Genomic DNA, 20039 nt, shown 5'->3' on the forward strand with positions numbered 1-20039 from the left:
ATGTTCACTCACACGATCTGGCGCGCGGCGCGAATGTGTTAGCATGTTGCTATGCTAGCGGGCTCTGCATTAATCAAACAAACAGATGGCATTAATCAAACACATCCACGTTTTCCCTACTTAAATACAGTTGCACGAGTAGTTGATTAAAAATGTGTAAGGTCACAACATAAAACGTGACGATTTTCCAAGCGAATAAACATGAGAACTACAATGTGTGGCGCAATAGCACTTGGGAGTACTTCGTCCTAGGTAGTAATATTAATTAACACCTAATTGTAGATCCTATCCACCACAGAGTTTAGAATCCATGCTTGATCGACCCCTCAGCCTCCCCCTCCCCTCTGAGCGAGAGAGAGGCACACACACTAGAGATGCGCTGATGGGCTATTATTTCAACCATAACTGCATAGCATAGCAAAACTTAATCCATCCATCAGCACCAAAGTTTTTTGACCAATTTTCAAAACCGCACCCGCCCGCCATCCGCTGTGTTTTAATGTATATGGGATGCGGCGCTGCTGACATCCTAAATGCTTGACTGCATTGCATTCTCCACATTTTTAGCTAAATTTTCATGTACCACATCAGCATTTTTGTTGCGTGAATCTTTTGTAAATTGCTTTACAATAGCGTCGGGCCCTTGTCAGCAGCCTTCGGCTTGCCTCTTGCCACTATTCACTCCTTCATCTTCCGAGTCATCTAGGCTACAAGATGTTTACACACACACACACACACCTCCGTAAATAGCATTTTGGACGATAGGCTATATGGCACACAGAATAGCCTAGGCAACAGGCCGATGTGCGTTTTATTTGGAGACTGTTTTGCGAGACAGACACCGAGTTTGCTGCTGATATTCTGGGGATAGGCTACAACATAGCCAATGTAGGACTTTTAATATATTTGCTGCATTGGATCAGTCTTTCTAGAAAGAGGGGAGGGGGAGGCTGATGGGTCGATCAAGCATGGATTCTAAACTCTGTGGTGGATAGGATCTACAATTAGGTGTTAATTAATATTACCACGCTAGGTCGAAGTACTCCCAAGTGCTATTGCGCCACACATTGTGGTTCTCCTGTTTATTCGCTTGGAAAATCGTCACGTTTCATGTTGTGTGACCTTACACATTTTTATCAACTACTTGTGCAACTGTATTTAAGTAGGGAAAACGTGGATGTGTTTGATTAATGCCATCTTACTCCCTCTACGGCTACGGCAGAGCCCGCTAGCATAGCGACATGCTAACACATTCGCGCCGCGCGCCAGAGCGTTTGAGTGAACATACCGACGCGGGAGAGGTATGACTCAACTCGTGAAAGTTAAGGTAAGAACATATATTACTACTGATTTTGGGTGGCGTGTTCCTTTAACGTTACTGGACGTTAAATGCGGTGCGTTACTATGCATTGATTGAATAAACTGTGTAATCCGAACGCACCCTGTCTCACAGCTAGCGAGGAGGTGGGTTAATAACGACGTAAACGATTATGATTGGCTAAGGCAGAGTCATGTTTCATGATAGCCAATCAAAGCCAGTGTTTTTACACACTTGCCAGTGTTCAGCACACATGCCACACACACACACGCAACAGACACATAGCATAGAGATTCGACGAAACAGCAGAGGTCAGGAGCAATCCAAAAAGTTGGCATTTTCAAGGTGGAGATATAAGCACTACTTCAAATTCATCAAGGCAAGAACGAGCATGTAATGTGTACGTTATGTCCTGGGGGAAGTTTGCAAACAGAGTTGCCCAGTTATGGGCTTGTCGTCACTTTTGTCCTCATTCAAATGGGTGTACATCATTTTGCATAAACTGTAATGGGACGATTAATCTGTCTGATTAAGCTTGACAACTTATATATAATTTACATAATCTGTAAGGTTTGGTTGGGGTGGTATGTTGTGTCATTATATTTTAATTTGTTTTACCATTTTCTGCGATTCTAACTGAACAGACTGATAGTCAGTCAATGTTCCAACCGATTGGATTTTTGTTGTTGAGTGGCATGGTGTATCTTGGGCAGTTCAGAGGTTTCTGTGTTGCTATCTTAGCACACTAGTAAACCATAGGCAGAGAATGGGATACCCGCTGGCATGGTAGCTAGCTTTGTATGCTAAGCTAAGCGAAAATATGAACGAACAAATCATATTGCTTATTTCGAAACAAAATGTTGTCTGTATATGAAACAGTAGGAATTACCAAAAATTCCCATTAATTCCCATAATTTCCTTTAATTCCATGAAAGTTTCCAATTTGGAATATTTCCAAAATTCCCCAGCTTAACTTCCCATGGAAAGTTTCCGGTAAATTTCTGGAAATTTACCAGAAATTTTCCGCCCCTTTGCAACCCTAATCACACCCATAATACATTACTGTGACGACACGATCCATCAAAAAACCCATAGACGCTCGGCTTCACTGGACTTTCAACGGCACTACAGAGTGGGCTGATCTCAGTGCAGAAAAGCTACACGTTTATTGGACAAATGCCACAAAATCGTCATTTCCAGGGAAGCCCGGCGTCTCTGGGTGTGAATGGGACAGTGGGATGGCTTGGACGCCGAGCTTCTGTATAATGATTGGAGGAACCGTCATAGAGGCTGGACTCTTTCTGATTGACAGCATATGTCGCGATCTGACAGGAAGTGGTTCAAGTTCAAGGGATGCTTTACCGTTAGTGTTGACAGGTGAAGTCGAGAGGCAGGGCAAGTTGCTGCTCAAGTTCTCATAATTTGGGAGCATGCATGGGAAAATGGTTTCCACCAATATTAGTAACCCTGGTAGATGCTAAAAGCCAAAAGGTGTCTTTCGAGAATGGCGCGAGGAGAGGGCCCAACTCCAAGGTTAAGGGGTATAACAGACAGGCTGCTTTAAGTCAGATCTCATCGGGGAGCGCCAGCTGATGACGTCTCACCTCACCCTATCCTCACCCCAGGGCCGTAGTCACCATAGACATTGAGGGGGACGTGTCCCCCCCAATATTCAAATATGACCAAAATGTCCCCCCCAATATTCGGACATAGAAAAATAAAGAAAGAATAAAGCGCTATACTAGGCCTACAGGAAACCAACACGTATCTGAAATGTAATCAAACGTAAATAACGCACAAATTAGTGACCTATGGTTCCAGAGTAGCCTACACCCCTGAGTGGTTTGTCCTGGTGATTTTCCGTTTTTCGTTAGTGACGTGCGCTATCAAAAGCTTCCATTTACTGCACCCTACTGCGGTGAGGTAGGGCTGTCAACAATATCGCAAAAGCTACCGGAACAATTTTCACAAAACTTGTTGGAAAGGTGTAGCACAGGCTAAGGAAATCCCATACATTTTTGGAGCCGATCAGACTGAAAGGGAACATTTTCCATATTGTAGCCTATTCTCGCAATGATAGCGAAAGTGAAACGTTTCATTTTAAATGATGAATTTGTGCAAGCCTGTGTCATTTCTTTCATGTCTTTAATGCATTCATATGCTAGTAGTAATGCCAGAAATTACCGTGTATATGCCTCTTAGAAATGATTGTTATAGTTATTTTTTTTAATATATTATAGTTTATTTAGCAGAACCAGAAGAATCAGTGCCGGAGTTAAAGAAAACAATCCAAGAATACAGTACATTTTCAGGATATAAGGTAAATTAACATAAATGTGAAGCCTTAATAATTGGGAAAGAAATTACACAAGATGTCAAAGACTGCTATAACTTTAAATATGTGCAGAAGATAAAATATCTGGGTATCTACATAAGTAAGAAACTGAATGATTTGTATGAGAATAACTATGGTGTGCTGGAGCATAAGGTAAGGCAGGATTTGAATAGGTGGAGAATAATACCAGAAGGAATGTTTGGAAGGGTGGAAACTATTAAAATGATGGTCCTCCCAAGATTTTTATTTTTGTTTCAGGCATTACCATTGGCACTCTTAGAATCCCAATTTAAGATATGGAACAAATTGATTTCTAATTTCATTTGGAATAATAGAAGACATAGAATTAAATTAAAATCTTTAACTCAACAGAGGGAAGAAGGGGGGTTAGGTGTGCCAAATTTACAAAACTACTTTTATGCAACACAAATTCAAACAATAATTATATGGATGAACAAGGAAGTAGAAACTAAGTGGATTAGAATAGAAAGAGAATTGGCAACTGTATCATTAGGGACTTTACCTTTCCTAGGGAAAAAGACTCAAAATCTTCACACAATTTTAGCATTTTGAACACAATAAGAACTTGGAAACGAATTTGTAAAAAACTAAAAATAAAGACTGATTATGTATATCTCAGGGAGATGGCGCATGACCCAGACTTCCTACCAAATAGAATGGATCAAATCTTGAAAGGTTGGGCTAATAAAGGATTAATATCTTTCTCACAAGTTTTGAACAAACAAATGGTGGATACATATGAAAATATAGCTTCAACATACAACTTGGATAAAAAACACTTCTTCAAGTCTCTACAGGTCAGAAGTTATGTTCAGGAAAACTTAGCGGAGCAAACAGAAAATTATTTAGTACAATATTTAATTAAGAATAGGAATACAGGTAAGGGGAATCTTTCAAGAATATACAAAATACTCCAAAAACTCACCTTGGTAAAGGTTGAAGTTAAAGAAAAATGGGGAAAAGAGTTGAAAATTGATATCACAATGGAAAACTGGACAGAGTCACTAAAAGGAAATACTGCAATAACACAATCAAAATATTGGAATGAATTTGCGTGGAAATTACAACAGAGATTTTTTATTACACCTGACAAATGCGGGAAATCTCAGCCGTTAGGGACTAGATGTTGGAGAAGCTGTGGAGAGCAAAACGCAAATTATAGCCATATTTTTTTCTTATGCCCAGTACTAAAAACATTCTGGAAGGAATTTGATAAAGCGATAACACATATTTTTGAGTTGCGACAGACCTTAACATTAGAAAACCTTTTAGGTATAAGCCTGTCCAAGAAAATAGAACCTAAATATCAAAAATTGTTTAATATAGTACGTATATCTGCAATAAAACAACTAACAAGGGGATGGAAACAAGAAAAAGCCCCAGATTTGTGTAAGTGGCATAGCACAATAGAAAACATCTTGGATATGGAAAGACTTACTTTTAGAATTAGGAACCAACTTAGTAAATGGAATAAGTTATACCCAGAAAAAATACTACATAAAATAATTATTTATTTCAATAATAGAAATGATATGCACACATCGGTCAACAACACAGATAATTCCACACAGGACCAAAGACGCATGTAGGCCCTATAAATGGCCAAAAACGCGCCTATAAATATCTAAAAACAAGTACAATTGCACATAGAATAAGATAGTATTATGTAGGCTCAAATACCACTTTTAGAGTTAGGAACCAACTTAGTAAATGGAATAAGCTATACCCAGAAAAAATACTACATAAAATAATTATTTATTTCAATAATAGAAATGATATGCACACATCAGTCAACAACACAGATAATTCCACACAGGACCAAAGACGCATGTAGGCCCTATAAATGGCCAAAAACGTGCCTATAAATATCTAAAAACAAGTACAATTGCACATAGAATAAGATAGTATTATGTAGGCTCAAATACCACTTTTAGAGTTAGGAACCAACTTAGTAAATGGAATAAGCTATACCCAGAAAAAATACTACATAAAATAATTATTTATTTCAATAATAGAAATGATATGCACACATCGGTCAACAACACAGATAATTCCACACAGGACCAAAGACGCATGTAGGCCCTATAAATGGCCAAAAACGCGCCTATAAATATCTAAAAACAAGTACAATTGCACATAGAATAAAATAGTATTATGTAGGCTCAAATACCACTCCCCTTCTTTCCCTCCCCCCTTTTCTTTTCTGGGTGTCATGTTTTGTTTTGAGTTTTTATTTATTTATTTTTTATTTTTTTTTTGTATAAGTTTTCTATCATGTTTCTTTTTTTTTTTTTTTTGTCATGTCTTTTCTTATTTCTTTTTTATATGTATAAAATAACAAAAAACAAAAATTGCAATGTAACATGTGAAATAAGTGAAGTGGGTACCTTACATGGATGTAGATAAATAATTGCAATAAAGTATATATAAAAAAAGAAATGATTGTTGCATCTTGCATATTATTTAGATGCGCACTCAAGCGCGCATCCATGCAGGCAAAACGTGATCAAATGTGGCGACGTTTACAATACGTGATAGCCTACAGTTAATGTGAATCGTGGACAATAACCAAAGAAAGGAATTTGCACCTCCATTCACCAATTAAAGGCTGTAGTAGGCCTAGTGTTTCTACATGTTGGCACAAAACGTCATTTCTGTCAGAAGGCAGTCTTTAATGCATACAGGGGTAACATGAGGTGAGTCAGACAGAAGAGGGGCCTGTCTTAGTAGCCTATTCCTGAATCCTGTCCCTTTTAAACTACGTTAAAATTGTGTGATTAGCCACCAGCATAATAAAATCTAAATTAAAAGACAAAATCTTATTAGGCTCCAAACCTATGAGTCTAAGCCTTAGTTTAAAAAACTCTTCAGGTGTCAAAGAACCACATTCTGTGTAATATAGAGGTTATCAAAAGATACTCTAGTTTGTCATTTCTTTTAAAGTATATTTGGGGGGGGGGGCTTCTGTTTGGGGGTCCCTCAGACCCCATTACAGATTTGGTCCCCCCCAATGTTGACATCATGACTACGGCCTTGCCTCACCCTATTGCTTGACGACTGGTCTGGACATCGTTTATGCTGGACTATCACTGCAATACGGACGGTGAATAAAGATCAACTGTCTGCATTGTCTCCTTCGGATGCCTTGTGTGGTGAGAATTACAAATGACGTGGAAGCAGAACCGAGCTGAGATGTGTTAAGAAAGGGAAACGTTCCCAGTTTATTACAAGCCGGCTCGGAGGAGAAACATGAAACAAGTTGCCTCAAGTCACCTCCCGATTGTCACAGCCTTATATTCTGTTAGCAGGGTTTTTCTTTGTGCCAGTGGAAAAGTTCAGACACGCCCCGGACATATGCGTGCTTAATTGGCGCCGATCACCTATGGTGAAGTCTGCCATAAGACAAAAGCTGGGTCGTTGTACATGACAAAAGACTTGATTTGCAAATGGTGGAGGTGTGTCTTCACCAAGCACAATCGTCAGTTAATGCAATTATGAGGCAGACAGACTGATGAAGTTAGTCACATTTGTATACAGTATGTTCTTACAAATAATTTTTACTACACTTGTTCCAGAGTGCTAATTAGTAAATAGTTAAGTGATTAATTGCTAATTGGAGTCGAGAAGTGGAACGTTTTTTCACGACACATTTGCCAAGAATGTTTTCATTAATCAAGAACGAAAGTCGGAGGTTCGAAGACGATCAGATACCATCGTAGTTCCGACCGTAAACGATGCGGTTTCGAGGGACAAGGGCTAGGGGTAAGATGAAGGGGAAGGGGTCAAACAGAGAATTGTGATTGGCCCTTAGTCCTTTCCGCTATAAAAACATCCCTGTGATTGGCCCTTAGTCCTTTCCTCTATAAAAACATCCCTGTGATTGGCCCTGTGATTTATATTATATTAATAAAAAAATGTTTTTTGTGTGGAATCAGGGCTCCAGACTAACTTTTTGCACTGGTTGCACTGGTGCGCCTAACTTTTTTTCTTAGGTGCACCAGCACAAAAGTTAGGTGCACCCAAATTTTCAACCACATCGCATTTAACACCTCAGCAGGTTCACTTTTTTCCCTTAATTACTGTCCTATATAGGTTGTCCTATGACTTATGATTTACAATTCTACAAGAAAAGTAACTTAATGAAGTGTTGGTGCTTTAAGTGCTTCACTGAGCTGAAATTTAAACTTAAAACATCTCAAGATGAATTAAATAAAAATAACAGTGAGTAAATTAACAGTGCACGTCTTTTAAGGGCTTCAAACTGCACATCTCATGGCTCAATGTCTTACATACTATCCTTCATGATCTTTAAGCCTTGGCTAAACCAGCTCGCCATGCTAGCATCTTCTATAGAAATGTATTTGAGCACAATTTAAAGAGATGTTCCAAGTAGCCTGGGGGATTTTTATGTGATTTTGCAATGATGATCATTTGACAGTCCCACAATGCAATTTACTTTTTAATTTTAGTATTTTTAAATTTTCAATAAGAACATCACTATGGTTAATGCAGTAACGAAATGGTAGGCCTATTATTATAGGCTACTGCAATGACTTGCCATGCTCGATCTAAATGTGTCCATTCAATTCACCGTACACAATGACCACAGTTATACATGCAGGGAATAGTACACAACTTGCGCGCAAAACGAATATTGCTGTTGAAAACCGGGTTACTCCCTGCATGTAACTGCGGTCAATGATGCACTCCTTTTCGGCGATATCTGTATCTCTGTCATTTGCGAAAGCCTTGCATGCATTGTTCGCAATTTTATCTGCAATGACTATCTTTTCATCTGCAATGACTCCTATAAAGTTGGCGCAAGTGGCATTCCTGTACGTCGGGTTTACGTTCAAACTATTTTTCTGGTGAATAATTATTTCGGACTGAACTTGGTGAAGGGAAGTTTCACTTGGCCTATCGTAGGCAACGATAAACTTGATCATCATCTCGGGCTCGTCTGATTGGTTTGCTGCTGCCAGCCGCCGAAAGGCAGTGGGCAGAGGGGACATTTATCTCGGCCTATGTGACCACACTGTAATGCAACTACATCCACTCTGTTTATCTGACGGGTCTCTGACCTCTCTCTCTCTCTCTGCAGCACACGCATTTTCAAATTTACACACAGGCACTGGGCCACGGCCAATCAGAGGGGAGGTCCCGCCCCTCACTATCTGTGATTAGTTTAAACCACGATATTGGCCAAATATGTGTCTGTTATTGAACCAAAGGTAGAGTTTCAATGCGGACACTTTTTCCTCTCTCGAATAGCTGGTCGCACTTTTGAAAAATTAGGTCGCGACCAAATTGGTCGCACTCTGGAGCCCTGGGAATGGTCTCCTGCTGTATGAGTACGTGGACCTTCATTATTTTATAATTTTAAATTGATGTCACGTCAGTCAGCGACATGCAAATAATGTTAGTTAGTTTGCAGCATTTTTTCTTGTTAACTAACGCCAGCTAGCTGACCTAATGTCAGGTCAGACTTTACATTCACAAAGTATTTCTTGAATTTCCCCTTGGGGATCAATAAAGTATCTATCTATCTATATCTATCTATTTACCCTAATATGTAGGAGCAGTAGCCATGCCAACCTGGGGACCAACTCCAGTTCAATGATTCATCAATGTAATATAATATAATAATTATCTTTGTGCTTAAACAGTAATCAAAAGGGTACACTGTTGGTCTCCTACCATATGCGCCGTCATCAGCACAAATGATCTGGCCCTAAATGTTAAATCCAATCCACCATCCCTGCTGATTTTTTTTTTACAACTCGAGCACTGCCTCAGTTTCCATCCGTTGTTTCCAAGAAAGTCTTGTCGAGTTCATGGCTTCGCAATGAAAACTTGAAGTTTATTTCCCCTCAAAAATAGGCACTGTAATGGTTATGAACATGGGTCCAAATTATGCCTAAGATTGCACGTTACTGAAAGCTAGCTCACGATGAAGTATCGCGGGAATTCAGTTATTGCAGGAAAAGGCAAACAGAGTAGTGTGCAGATGTGACTGTACAAACTTTGAATTTAGACGGTTTATTCACAGCCAAATTACCAATGAGTAGAAAATGCATCATCGTTTTGCCCATAAGGACTCTAATCATATTGTACAGACCTTTTTAATGACATTTTGAGTCTGTTAAAGGATAATTCCGGAACTATCCTTTAAGAGGCAAAAAAGGCACGTTTAGATGATGCCCCCAGACCTAGCATTGTAGGTTAATGGGGGTACTGGCCATTAGCTGCAGCTACTCCAGTACGGTAGCACTGATTTTGGTCGTTATTTTTCCTATTGACAGTACTAAGTGACGTCTAGCGATCAAGATCCACGTAAAACCGGCCAAATTTCTCATTTAAAGGATAAGTTTGGTGTGATATTGACCTAAAGTGTGTCGAAACATGATACCGAGTGTGATATGAAACATGATACGAGTTTTGTCTCATAGCCCATCTCGGCTTGTCCCCTGCATTCCGAAATCCGGCGCTAGTTAGCCGATGCTACCAACAGGCTTGCAATGGGAGTGCCTGGGGCATCGGGCTAGCCATGCGAATAAATCATTTTTTTACATTGTTTACAAAGCTCAAAGTAGCTCCACACTTCATTGGTAGACTTCCAAAGGCCCTGACATTTAAAATGTGACATTGAAAAAGCACTGGTAGTTTATTTACAAGACGATTTATACAGACAGTACCTTCACAAATTTTTCCGGGCGCCGCCATCATGAAATCTCGCATGTCACGGGAAGTTGATTGATGAGAAAGAGTGAAACTACAGTTGATACGTGAATACTCGCATTAGTAATGTTGACGGAAGACGTGCTGTAGGAGTGACCGGTACATGTGCATATAGCCTACGGAGCTTCAACTGACATAACCGAGGATAAGACGAAGACAAGAGAAGACAGGATGGTTCGTATCACTTCACTTCAAATGCGGGACCCCCCCCCCCAAAAAAAAAAAAAATAATAATAATAATAATAATTTACAAATGGTGTACTGTCACTTTAAGAGCATTGTCTACACTTTGTTCCAGGTGCGTTCCAGGTGTGCATAGAACATAACAATCCTATGGTTTGTGTACCCTGTAGCCTCGTTTTAGCCGCTAATGGCCGCCATGTGAATAAGGCGAATTGAGTGTTCTTGATTGAGATTGAGTTTTCCTGATGAACAAAAATATATTTTAGTACCATCACTGACCATTGCTGACTAGCCATTGCTGTTATTTTCTACTGCAGAAATATTGTAGAAAGGCTTTAACACACTCTTATTTAATTACTTCAGGCCAAAAGTGTTTAAAGGGGAGATTTTTTTCTTGTTAATATGCAATTCAACACCAAGTAAAATCTATAAAATCAAGTTTGCAAGACTTCCCATTTCCTCATCAAAGTAACGAATCAGAACATTCTAGATATTGTTCATATTTCCATTTGTTGCCTCATCCGCATTTAATGAAAACATGGTAATTTTGAGTTTTACAGACAACTCAGTTTTTCAATGAGCAGTCTCTCAGTCTGTGTGTGCTCATGCAGGAGGTCTGCGCATTTGATAACGACAATCTGGAGACGGTGCTTTTGTCTTCAGCAACGGATTGTATAAGGTTGACAAGAGGTTGCGATATGGTGAGGGACAGGTCGTGTTGCGCTATGAAAAAACATGCGTAGCATACTTTCTAAACGTAAAAACGGTCAGCCATAGATAAACGTAGCCTACCTCTGTCGTGGTGGCTAGTTGCACCAGGTAGGGAAGATGTCCTGAGGGGTATTCCAGAAAGGAGGTTTAACAAACACTGAGATAAAACTTAACCTCTGGGTTGTCTGAACCTGTGGCGACTAAACCCGAGCTGTCGGTTCCAAAACACCGGTTACCAGTTAGTGCGCGTTCACGGTGAACTTATAAAGGCATCATCTATTGAGAGTCGAAACCATGAGTGAAACCGGCGAAAGGAAGAGCACCGTATTTTTCAGAGGCGGAGTAGTCGAGGCTTACGAGGAGGAGAGAACTGTAATAAAAAAAAGAGCAATACTTGAGCGCCTGCGTCCGAGACCTTGCTTGGCAGAGAATAGCCTAACTGACCGTGTAAATGCGTACGTTTAGGATAGCCTATTTAATGTCAAAAGCACAATTAAATAATTCACTGGACATCACGTATTGTATTGACTGCTTTGAATGATGCTTTCTTAAACTAGCCTACCTTGTCACAGATTGAGTGGGCCATAGAATTCTTTGAGAATCCCAAATGTAATTTTCTAACTCGGGTTCTGCAGCTGTGGGCCAAGTTAAACTTTTGCGCTCCATCATCGGAAGGGTGAATGTCGGAAGGCATGGGTAGCCTATTGGACACATTTTGGTGCACATTTGGAAAATTGAATAACTGATGCTGACCTGCCAGTTGGTGAAACTACACTTTAATGATCCTCGTGGGTTTGTGTCCAGGAAAACGAATGAAGTTGTGCAGGAACTGCTTTAGCGCAAGGCAAACTTTACGCACCGACCGACAGCTTGCCGATTAGCTTTGCTTCTCCAACACTACAAAAACTCCCAGTTGGAGAGCAATCATCGATGCACATAATTTGGAGAGAGGCAAAAAGTGTAGCCTATTGAAAAACTATTTTATCCCAAATGCCATCGGCATTCTTAACCAAACTAGTGACAACACGCATGGCTGAGCTGTTATGTAGGCCTAGTCTTAAACTTATTTATTCATTTTCTATGTTTTCCCTTTTTTGTAGCCTACTGCACTGTAATGATATCTTCAGTGTGTCTGAGATGTTTTTTGTCCATTCGATGTCTGGTGAGCCAAAGGCAAATGTCCACTATGGTGTTGGCTAGCTAATATTTATTTATTCTATTCTAATCCATGCGTAGCCTAATGTAGGGATGGAGTCGAGAATGTTTTTCAAGTACCCTAGCCAAATTTAGGATTCAGCGGAAAAACTATAGCGCTCTTGAAAAACTCGTTTGGAAAAGAAAGGATGGGCTATCATGTGATGTCGTGGTCTTATCGCCCTCTCACGGCTAATTCCATGGATAAATATTACATGATTTTGTGCTTCTTTGTCAATCGGACCTTCTTCAAAATGAAACGTCATTGTGTGACAAGTGTAAAAATAGCGGCCTGGTTGAACATGCACTGAAATAACCGAACATAATTGAACATAACCTGAACATAACCTACCCCCTACCAGGTTAAGTTCAGAGCCTATGTTACCATAGTTACTTACATTGCCTGATCATTTTTGAGCTTTCTGGAACTGAAATCCCAGGTTTACCGTTTACTCTGGGTTAACATACCCAGTTAACTTCAGAGCCTATGTTACCATAGTTACTTACATAGCCTGATCATATTTGAGCGTTCTGGAACTGAAATCCCAGGTTTACCGCTAACTCTGGGTTAACATACCCAGTTAAGCCAGTAAACCTGCTTTCTGGAATACCCCACTGAAGTGCACGAACGTTAACCTTATGGCGGTCTTCTGATTGGTGGCATGCTAAAACGTTTTCCTATTGCATCCATAAACAATTTTCTTGCAGCGAACCGCGCAAAAGCAAACCCCTGGCACTTTAATTTCTTTACACCATGGCTTGTTAGTTCTCCCCCGTTTCCAACAGCTGCCCATCTCCATTTATTTTGTAACTTTTGACACCTCCCTTGCCTTCCTTTAGCAACAACGCATCCATGACAGCTAGTGGCCTTGCCAAATAGACGCACACAAATCATGACGCTAATATGCGAGGTTCTGGTAGGCCTACTGGTTATGGTTTTGTGCTATAAACTAATAATATTTTATAGCAAAGTTTTAAGTTGACAATTTTAATTGTATGGTTATTTTTTGTCAACATACACTCACAACCTACTGTCGTTAAAATTGAGGCCTAAACAAAATAGGCTACAAGGCTGTCTGTGCGTCACAAACAGACTGACCCCCTTACTCAACAGTTCGCGATGATGACAGTGATATTATTAATTTTTTTATGCTAACACGCTCAGTCAAAACCTTCCGTCGCAAATTGTGAAAAACATTGTTGTAAATGTCATAACAGACGGGATAATAAATTGCATAGGCTACGGTTTATATTGCGTCGCTTTACACATAATGTTAGTTGCATTGATTAAAAACTGTAACAATAATAGTAGCCTACATCGGGTGGCATAGCAGGCTATCTGTTCAAGTCATAGGTGACACCCAAAATGAATGACCTCCCCTGACAAGAGTTCGCGATAGTAAGCAATTGTCTGACATGGATGCACGGAAAGAACACAGCCTACGCTTCTTCTCCGAATTCGCACATAGCCTAGAGCTCACAATATCATATCCAAAAAAGTTAAACGGATTGGCCAACCTCATTAGCTGTCTCTAATGTGTCACTATAATCCAACTTTTAGACCGTTATAGTCCTCCATACGTGTTCTTTTTTTTTTTAAGCAAACGCCCGAGTCGAGTGTGTGTAGCTACAACATAAACAAAGCGAAACTATAGGCTATCTTCTTGAGCGGTCACTGATTGAGACACAGAAAGTTCTCAAGAACACTATTAGGTCTTTAAACATTTACCATCACACACATTAATTCATCGGACCTAATATTTGTAGTTGCCTTAAAAAAGAAAAAGCAAAGGTGATAGTCCCCCCCCCTCCTATTTTTTTTCTCATCGGATCTGCATCGACCTCAAATATGACATTTCTAAAATCAAATTGACGGAAATCCATCCTACGACGGAGAACTTTAATCCTTGAGTACACTGCCCCCCCCCCTCTCCCCTACATACACAGCACATTATTTCATCAGGAAGCTTCTCCAACACACATATTGCACACTGCCCTCTCCCCACATACACAGCACACTATCCCATCTCTCTTGTCATCCCCCCAACACACACACCAAGACCCCTGGCAGTTGGGTTAGCCCCTTGAGCCGTGGATATGCCCGTGGTAAGGGAGTTTTTCCTAGCCCCTGTTGCTCTTGGGTGCTCCTTGTTGGTGCCCCCCCCCCAATCCCAATCCTCCCCCACCTTTCTTATGCAGCCCTTGCCACTTAATCTACTAAACCCCTCTTCTATTGCACTTTTTACCCCCCCCCCCCCCATAAATGCACAAATAGGCTGACACCAGACTTAATTTCACTGCATTTCTTTAATGTACTTCCAGTAACTATATGCATGTGACAATAAACTTCCTTGTATCCTTGTACAAATCAACATGACGACTTTGTTTATTAATTAGCAAAGACTGTGTAACCAATTGCCAGAAGTAAGCTATTAATGCTTGGGAAAATATATTCACCTTTAGTTATTATCATCCGCAGTCACAAGGCAATCGATGCTTCAGACGCATTGTCTAAAATTTTGACTGGGATGAAAAGATTCACTTTGCCTTGTTTGCTGTGTGTGAAGAGGTACAGGAGTCATTAGGCTTTATAACTTCTGTTTGGACACACAGTTTGAGGGCTGTTGAAGTTATTGAAAGAGTGAGAGGAAGAGGTGCCTCCTAAGAAAGCAGCCAAAATATTTACTAAAGTACCAAAATCAGGAGTCTGATGAAGACGATGATGATGAATCTGAGGAAGAAGCCAGACCCACTAAGAAGCCAACCCCAGCTAAAAGCTACACCTGCCAAGCCCACAGGTCCCGCTAGAGCAGAAGAATCCGATGACGACGATGATGAAGAAGCACCACCAGCCAAGAAGGCTCCTGTGAAATCTACGCCAGTGAAGCCAGCAGCCAAAAAAGCAGAAGAGTCTGAGTGGTAAAAAGTCTTACCGACATAAAATCATGGATGCAAGAAAACTTTCTCCAACTCCACTGCAAGAAATCAGAAATCCCCATCATTAGCTCAAACTCCCTCACCTTCTCACACAATATCTATATCTCCGGCGATAATGACGACGATGACGATGATTCAGAGGAAGAAGCTCCGCCCACTAAAAAGACAGAGCAGAAGAATCTGATGACGTAGATGCACCACCACCCAATAGGGCTCCTGTGAAAGCTACGCCAGTAAAGCCAGCAGCCAAAAAAGCAGAAGAGTCTGATAATGATAAAAATGAGACAAGTGACAAACAGGTCTACCATTCCCACCACTCCAGAGCCAGGCAGGTGATTTGAAAATGCCGTTTGCATTGTGGCTGTCAAGTGTATATTTCTTGGAAGACCACTTGAGTTCCTGCCGGCCGGCTCTGCAGCCGCACATTGAAATGCTGGTGGCTTACGCTCTCCACATACCCACACAATTAATACATATTTGAGTTTTGTTTATGCACACTTAAAGCTAATCACCATTGATCATTACATCTTAGTTCGTTCCATTCAGTTAACAATAACGGCATACCTACACTACAGTTTAAACACTTGTAACTAAGATTTTTGCATATTTGTTACGTTTCACATATTAGTTACAGTTGAGTGCACGCAGTTTGCATCTTTGTGCTTGTTACGTTACTTACATTTGTTTGAAATTTGAGTTTGTTAGTTACCAGTGCGGCGAGTGGCCTGAACCCCAGCTTCTGGCGTAAGTGGTGGTTTCCTTCCGGGGTAAAGGATTTCGTGGCAGAAAAATTCCAGTTAAATGTCTCCCGGAAGGCACCACCATTACACATGCGTCAGGGGGGGAGAATAATTTGTTATTTTCATTATTAACTTTATGAGTTTGGATACTGTTTGTGTTTATCCTTACTTAAGAAATGTTATTTTCTTATTATTGTGCTATGTTTAGCTAGCTGTTGTCCTTGTATTTGTCCTCTTGTGAATTGCATGTAGTTTTTGTCTCCCCATGTCAGTTTAATTGGTAAGATCCACCATGTATATGTCCCCTCAGTGTGTCATTTTGGGAGAGTCGGTCTTTGAGTTCACTTCTGTTATATTTTGACTTGAGTTCTGATCAGTTGACCTTACTTTGGCTTCGAACTTATTTTGTCAATTAAAGGAATCTCCTTAAAGGAATTATCCGGAGTAAAATGCACTTTAGATCAATTTACGGATGATCGGGTAGTACATACGTTGAGTTGACATCAAAATCATGTCATTCGGATGTGTTTTGAGAAAGTTCGATTTTACCGTTTTTAGTCACCTATTGATTGATCTAAAATGCATTTTACTCCAGATAATTCCTTTAAGCCCTCCTTACACTGACAGACTTTGGAAAGATTTGGAAAAGATTTTGGAAAGATTTTGAAAGACTACAGTCTCAGACTTTTTAAGGCACAGACTATGATTTTGCAATGACTAGGGATCTTGGAGGGTCACTATTTACAAGACTGCAACAAGATTCCTTTAAATTATTACCCATCGTGCAATAGATAAACAGGAACTGAAAATGATAGCCTACTAAACTCAAAGTCGTATTTTCATGTTTCAATGTTTCATGCGTGACATCCTTAACCGATATAGAGTTGTTCTGTCACGTGGAAGAGCCGACTAAATATGTATAAGAAATGACAAATATTATAAGAATAACAAATAATTATAGGCTACAGCTGTCGCCTATACTTTGCCCCTTCCTGTTGTTGGAGAGAGGTCACTATTGGTTTTTATAGTTCACGTCACTATTTGCATGAGCCACGACTAGAAAGACTTGCGATAATATCAAACATGTTGGATATTGTCGTAATGGCAAAACTAGGACTGACTCCGACTTAAGCCCTCCTTACACCAGAAGACTTTGGCAAGATTTGGGAAAGATTCTTGAAAGATTGTAGTCTTTTGAGTAAAGCTTGAATGGGGGGTATTAGTTAAAAGACTGCAATCTTTCAAGAGTCTTTCCCAAATCTTGTCAAAGTCTTCTGATGTATGGGTAGTATTACTTAAAACCGCTAATGGCCACCTTACACCAAACAACTTTGACACGATTTGGGAAAGATTCTTGAAAGATTGTAGTCTTTCAACTAATGCCCCCCATTCAAACTTTACTCAAAAGACTCCAATCTTTCAAGAATCTTTCCCAAATCTTGTCAAAGTTGTTTGGTGTAAGGAGGCCATAAGATTGGCACCTTACGGCTCCCACACACAGCTGCGTTCCGTCAACACATTCCAGTGGGTGTTCCCGGAATGGGTGAGACAAAAGAAAAGTTCACATTAAGCCTCTGTGTAACAGAGGTCGTAATTCGTCCACCGCTCACGGCCCTCTAACCCGCCACCTCGACGCACACCGGCATGGGAGTCGAACGCTCTAACCACTGAGCTAACAGCCCAGGCTTCCAACTCAGCTGTTAGAAGCGTTCTTAAAGGTTAGGGCTGTGAGGATTTACACAGGCAACAGTTCGCCTCTGTTACATTTCCAATGGGCCAGTTAGTTAACTTTTTGTGTAAACTGGGCTGTGGTTTCAAAGCCTTTTGCTTGTGGGTAGGCTTGTTAGTTCACTAGACTGTCTCCTGATATCGCTTTTTGTTTGTAGCCAAAAGAATTCCCAGACGCTTTTCTAGCTGCGGGGCAGAGCAGCTGTATTGACTACAGAAGGTACCCAGGTGCGGGGAGCAAAGGTGTTTTAATTTAGCGACAGTACAGAGGGAAGATCCACATACGTAACTCAGTACAGTCCAAGTTCGGTAACCAGGCAGGCAGGGATAAAACAGGCAAAAGTGTCCAAAGCACAATCCAAAAGGCAGGTCAGAAAACACGGTCCAAGTCGTAGCACAGGTCGTTCAAAAATCAGAAAGCGACAATACAGTACCAAATACAGAATCCAAAATCACAGTTGGGAAAAACAATCTGGGTCATACACGAAATATCCAATGCATATAATCTAGTCGTTTCCATAAAAATCACGTGACTGATGACAAACGAGGCCTCAGTTTGTGAGTGTGACGTCTGAAGCTTCGTTTGGGACACACACCCACGTGACTGCTTCGGAATCTGATTCAAAGGTTTTGAATTGCGCGAACCAGGGCACCCGCTCTAGTGTCGGAATGAGTTGTGTTGTATTGCAAGAGCCAGGCGAAATTTGTGGGTAGCCCTGATTTATATAGGATGCTTTCTCTGTTTGGGAATTTACGTTCTTTTCTTTCCGGAAAATTGACATAATCCATAATATCATGCACATATAGAAATAAAGAAGAAATAGCCTAGGCCTAGCCTAAAGCTTTGCCATTTAGAACAATGACATTAAAACGTGTTTGCGTTGCAATCTTGTCTCAACTTCAATCAGGTAATTTAAAAGCAATACAGGCTAATCATTTCTATGTAGGCCTAACAATAATGGCTGACATAATATTTTCCTTTTATTGAAAGTTTGATTCATGAAACGTCAAACTATGTCGGGCCATGTAGGGTTTGGTTTAATTAGGCGCCTGGTCGTTTCCTTTTCACTCTCGTCCATAGCGTGTTGAGGTTGATAATACTTCGTCCTGGTTCAGAAGCTAAGTAGTGTCTACCGCGGTCGTTAAGTGGATGGGAGACCGATTGGACCATTGAGTGGGATAACATGATTTCACGCCTCCACGGAAACACCAATCTTCACGTGATAACGAGTGACGGGATTATGTTGCCTAATCGTATTTTATTGTATTGAATTGAGACAGACAGAAATGCACATTTCTTGCAACAATTTTAATGTAATGAATGAGAACATTTCGAAGCTTTGGCATTGTGTTGAACGTTGTAGGCATTCTTTTCACTAGTCCGTGACTGCGGGGCTTTATGCAAACTACCAGATGTCGCTGTGTTTTCCTTATCTTCCATGTTTCGAAGCTTCGACACATTACTCGGCACATTAGGGAAATGTGCCGAGTAGCGCTCGAGGCTTCATTTACCCATCACTAATATAATCACAACTTAGTATGTTTAACGAGTTACAAACAATACCTCACACTGAGGCCAGCCAGGAGAGTCTCTGAAATAGTCTACGGCTCATTAGTGCACTTTCAGGTGTTCAAAACTCCGGTTGGCTCTCGAGGGGGTGTGGTCACTTTGACTGCTCTCCCCGTGACAGCAGTGGAAGGCAATAGAGCTGCACAGTCCCGCCCACAGCCAAAACGCGGTTAGGTGCCGGATGTAAGATTCCCATTCATTTGTCCCATTGACCTTTGGAAAAATCCGTGTCTAAAGAGTTTTACAGCATGTCTTAGGCTAACCAGCTACGGCATAACTCATAAGCATACAACATATCATTTCGAGTGAAAAAACGAAGAGAAAATCCAAAAAAAGTCAAAGGTACAAGACTGTACATATTTTCATTTCCGAGCGAAGGAACTACTCATCCCATAAACCACCGCGCCTCACTGAATAATATATAAGCAATGCACGAACCAGCGCGAAATCATTTCCAACTGGCGACAGCACGCGAACCCTTTCCTCCAAACAGTGATTTTTATATAGTGAATGTGCAGTTATTAGCAGTTATTTCAGGAGTAATCGTGCAAATAATAGTGTTTT

The 20039-nt window shown here is 40.5% G+C and overlaps 1 pseudogene; it reads left to right on the top strand.

Annotated features, from left to right (window-relative positions):
- The first annotated feature begins 7247 nt into the window (after positions 1-7247).
- LOC143133351 (18S ribosomal RNA) lies at positions 7248-7432 on the top strand (annotated as a pseudogene).
- Positions 7433-20039: the final 12607 nt, after the last annotated feature.

Source organism: Alosa pseudoharengus, unplaced genomic scaffold (genome assembly GCF_046254945.1).
Source record: "Alosa pseudoharengus isolate Yale_2024_CS ecotype anadromous, Long Island Sound unplaced genomic scaffold, YU_APseudo_1.1 YU_APseudo_1.1_scf_19, whole genome shotgun sequence".
Lineage (NCBI taxonomy): Eukaryota > Metazoa > Chordata > Actinopteri > Clupeiformes > Clupeidae > Alosa > Alosa pseudoharengus.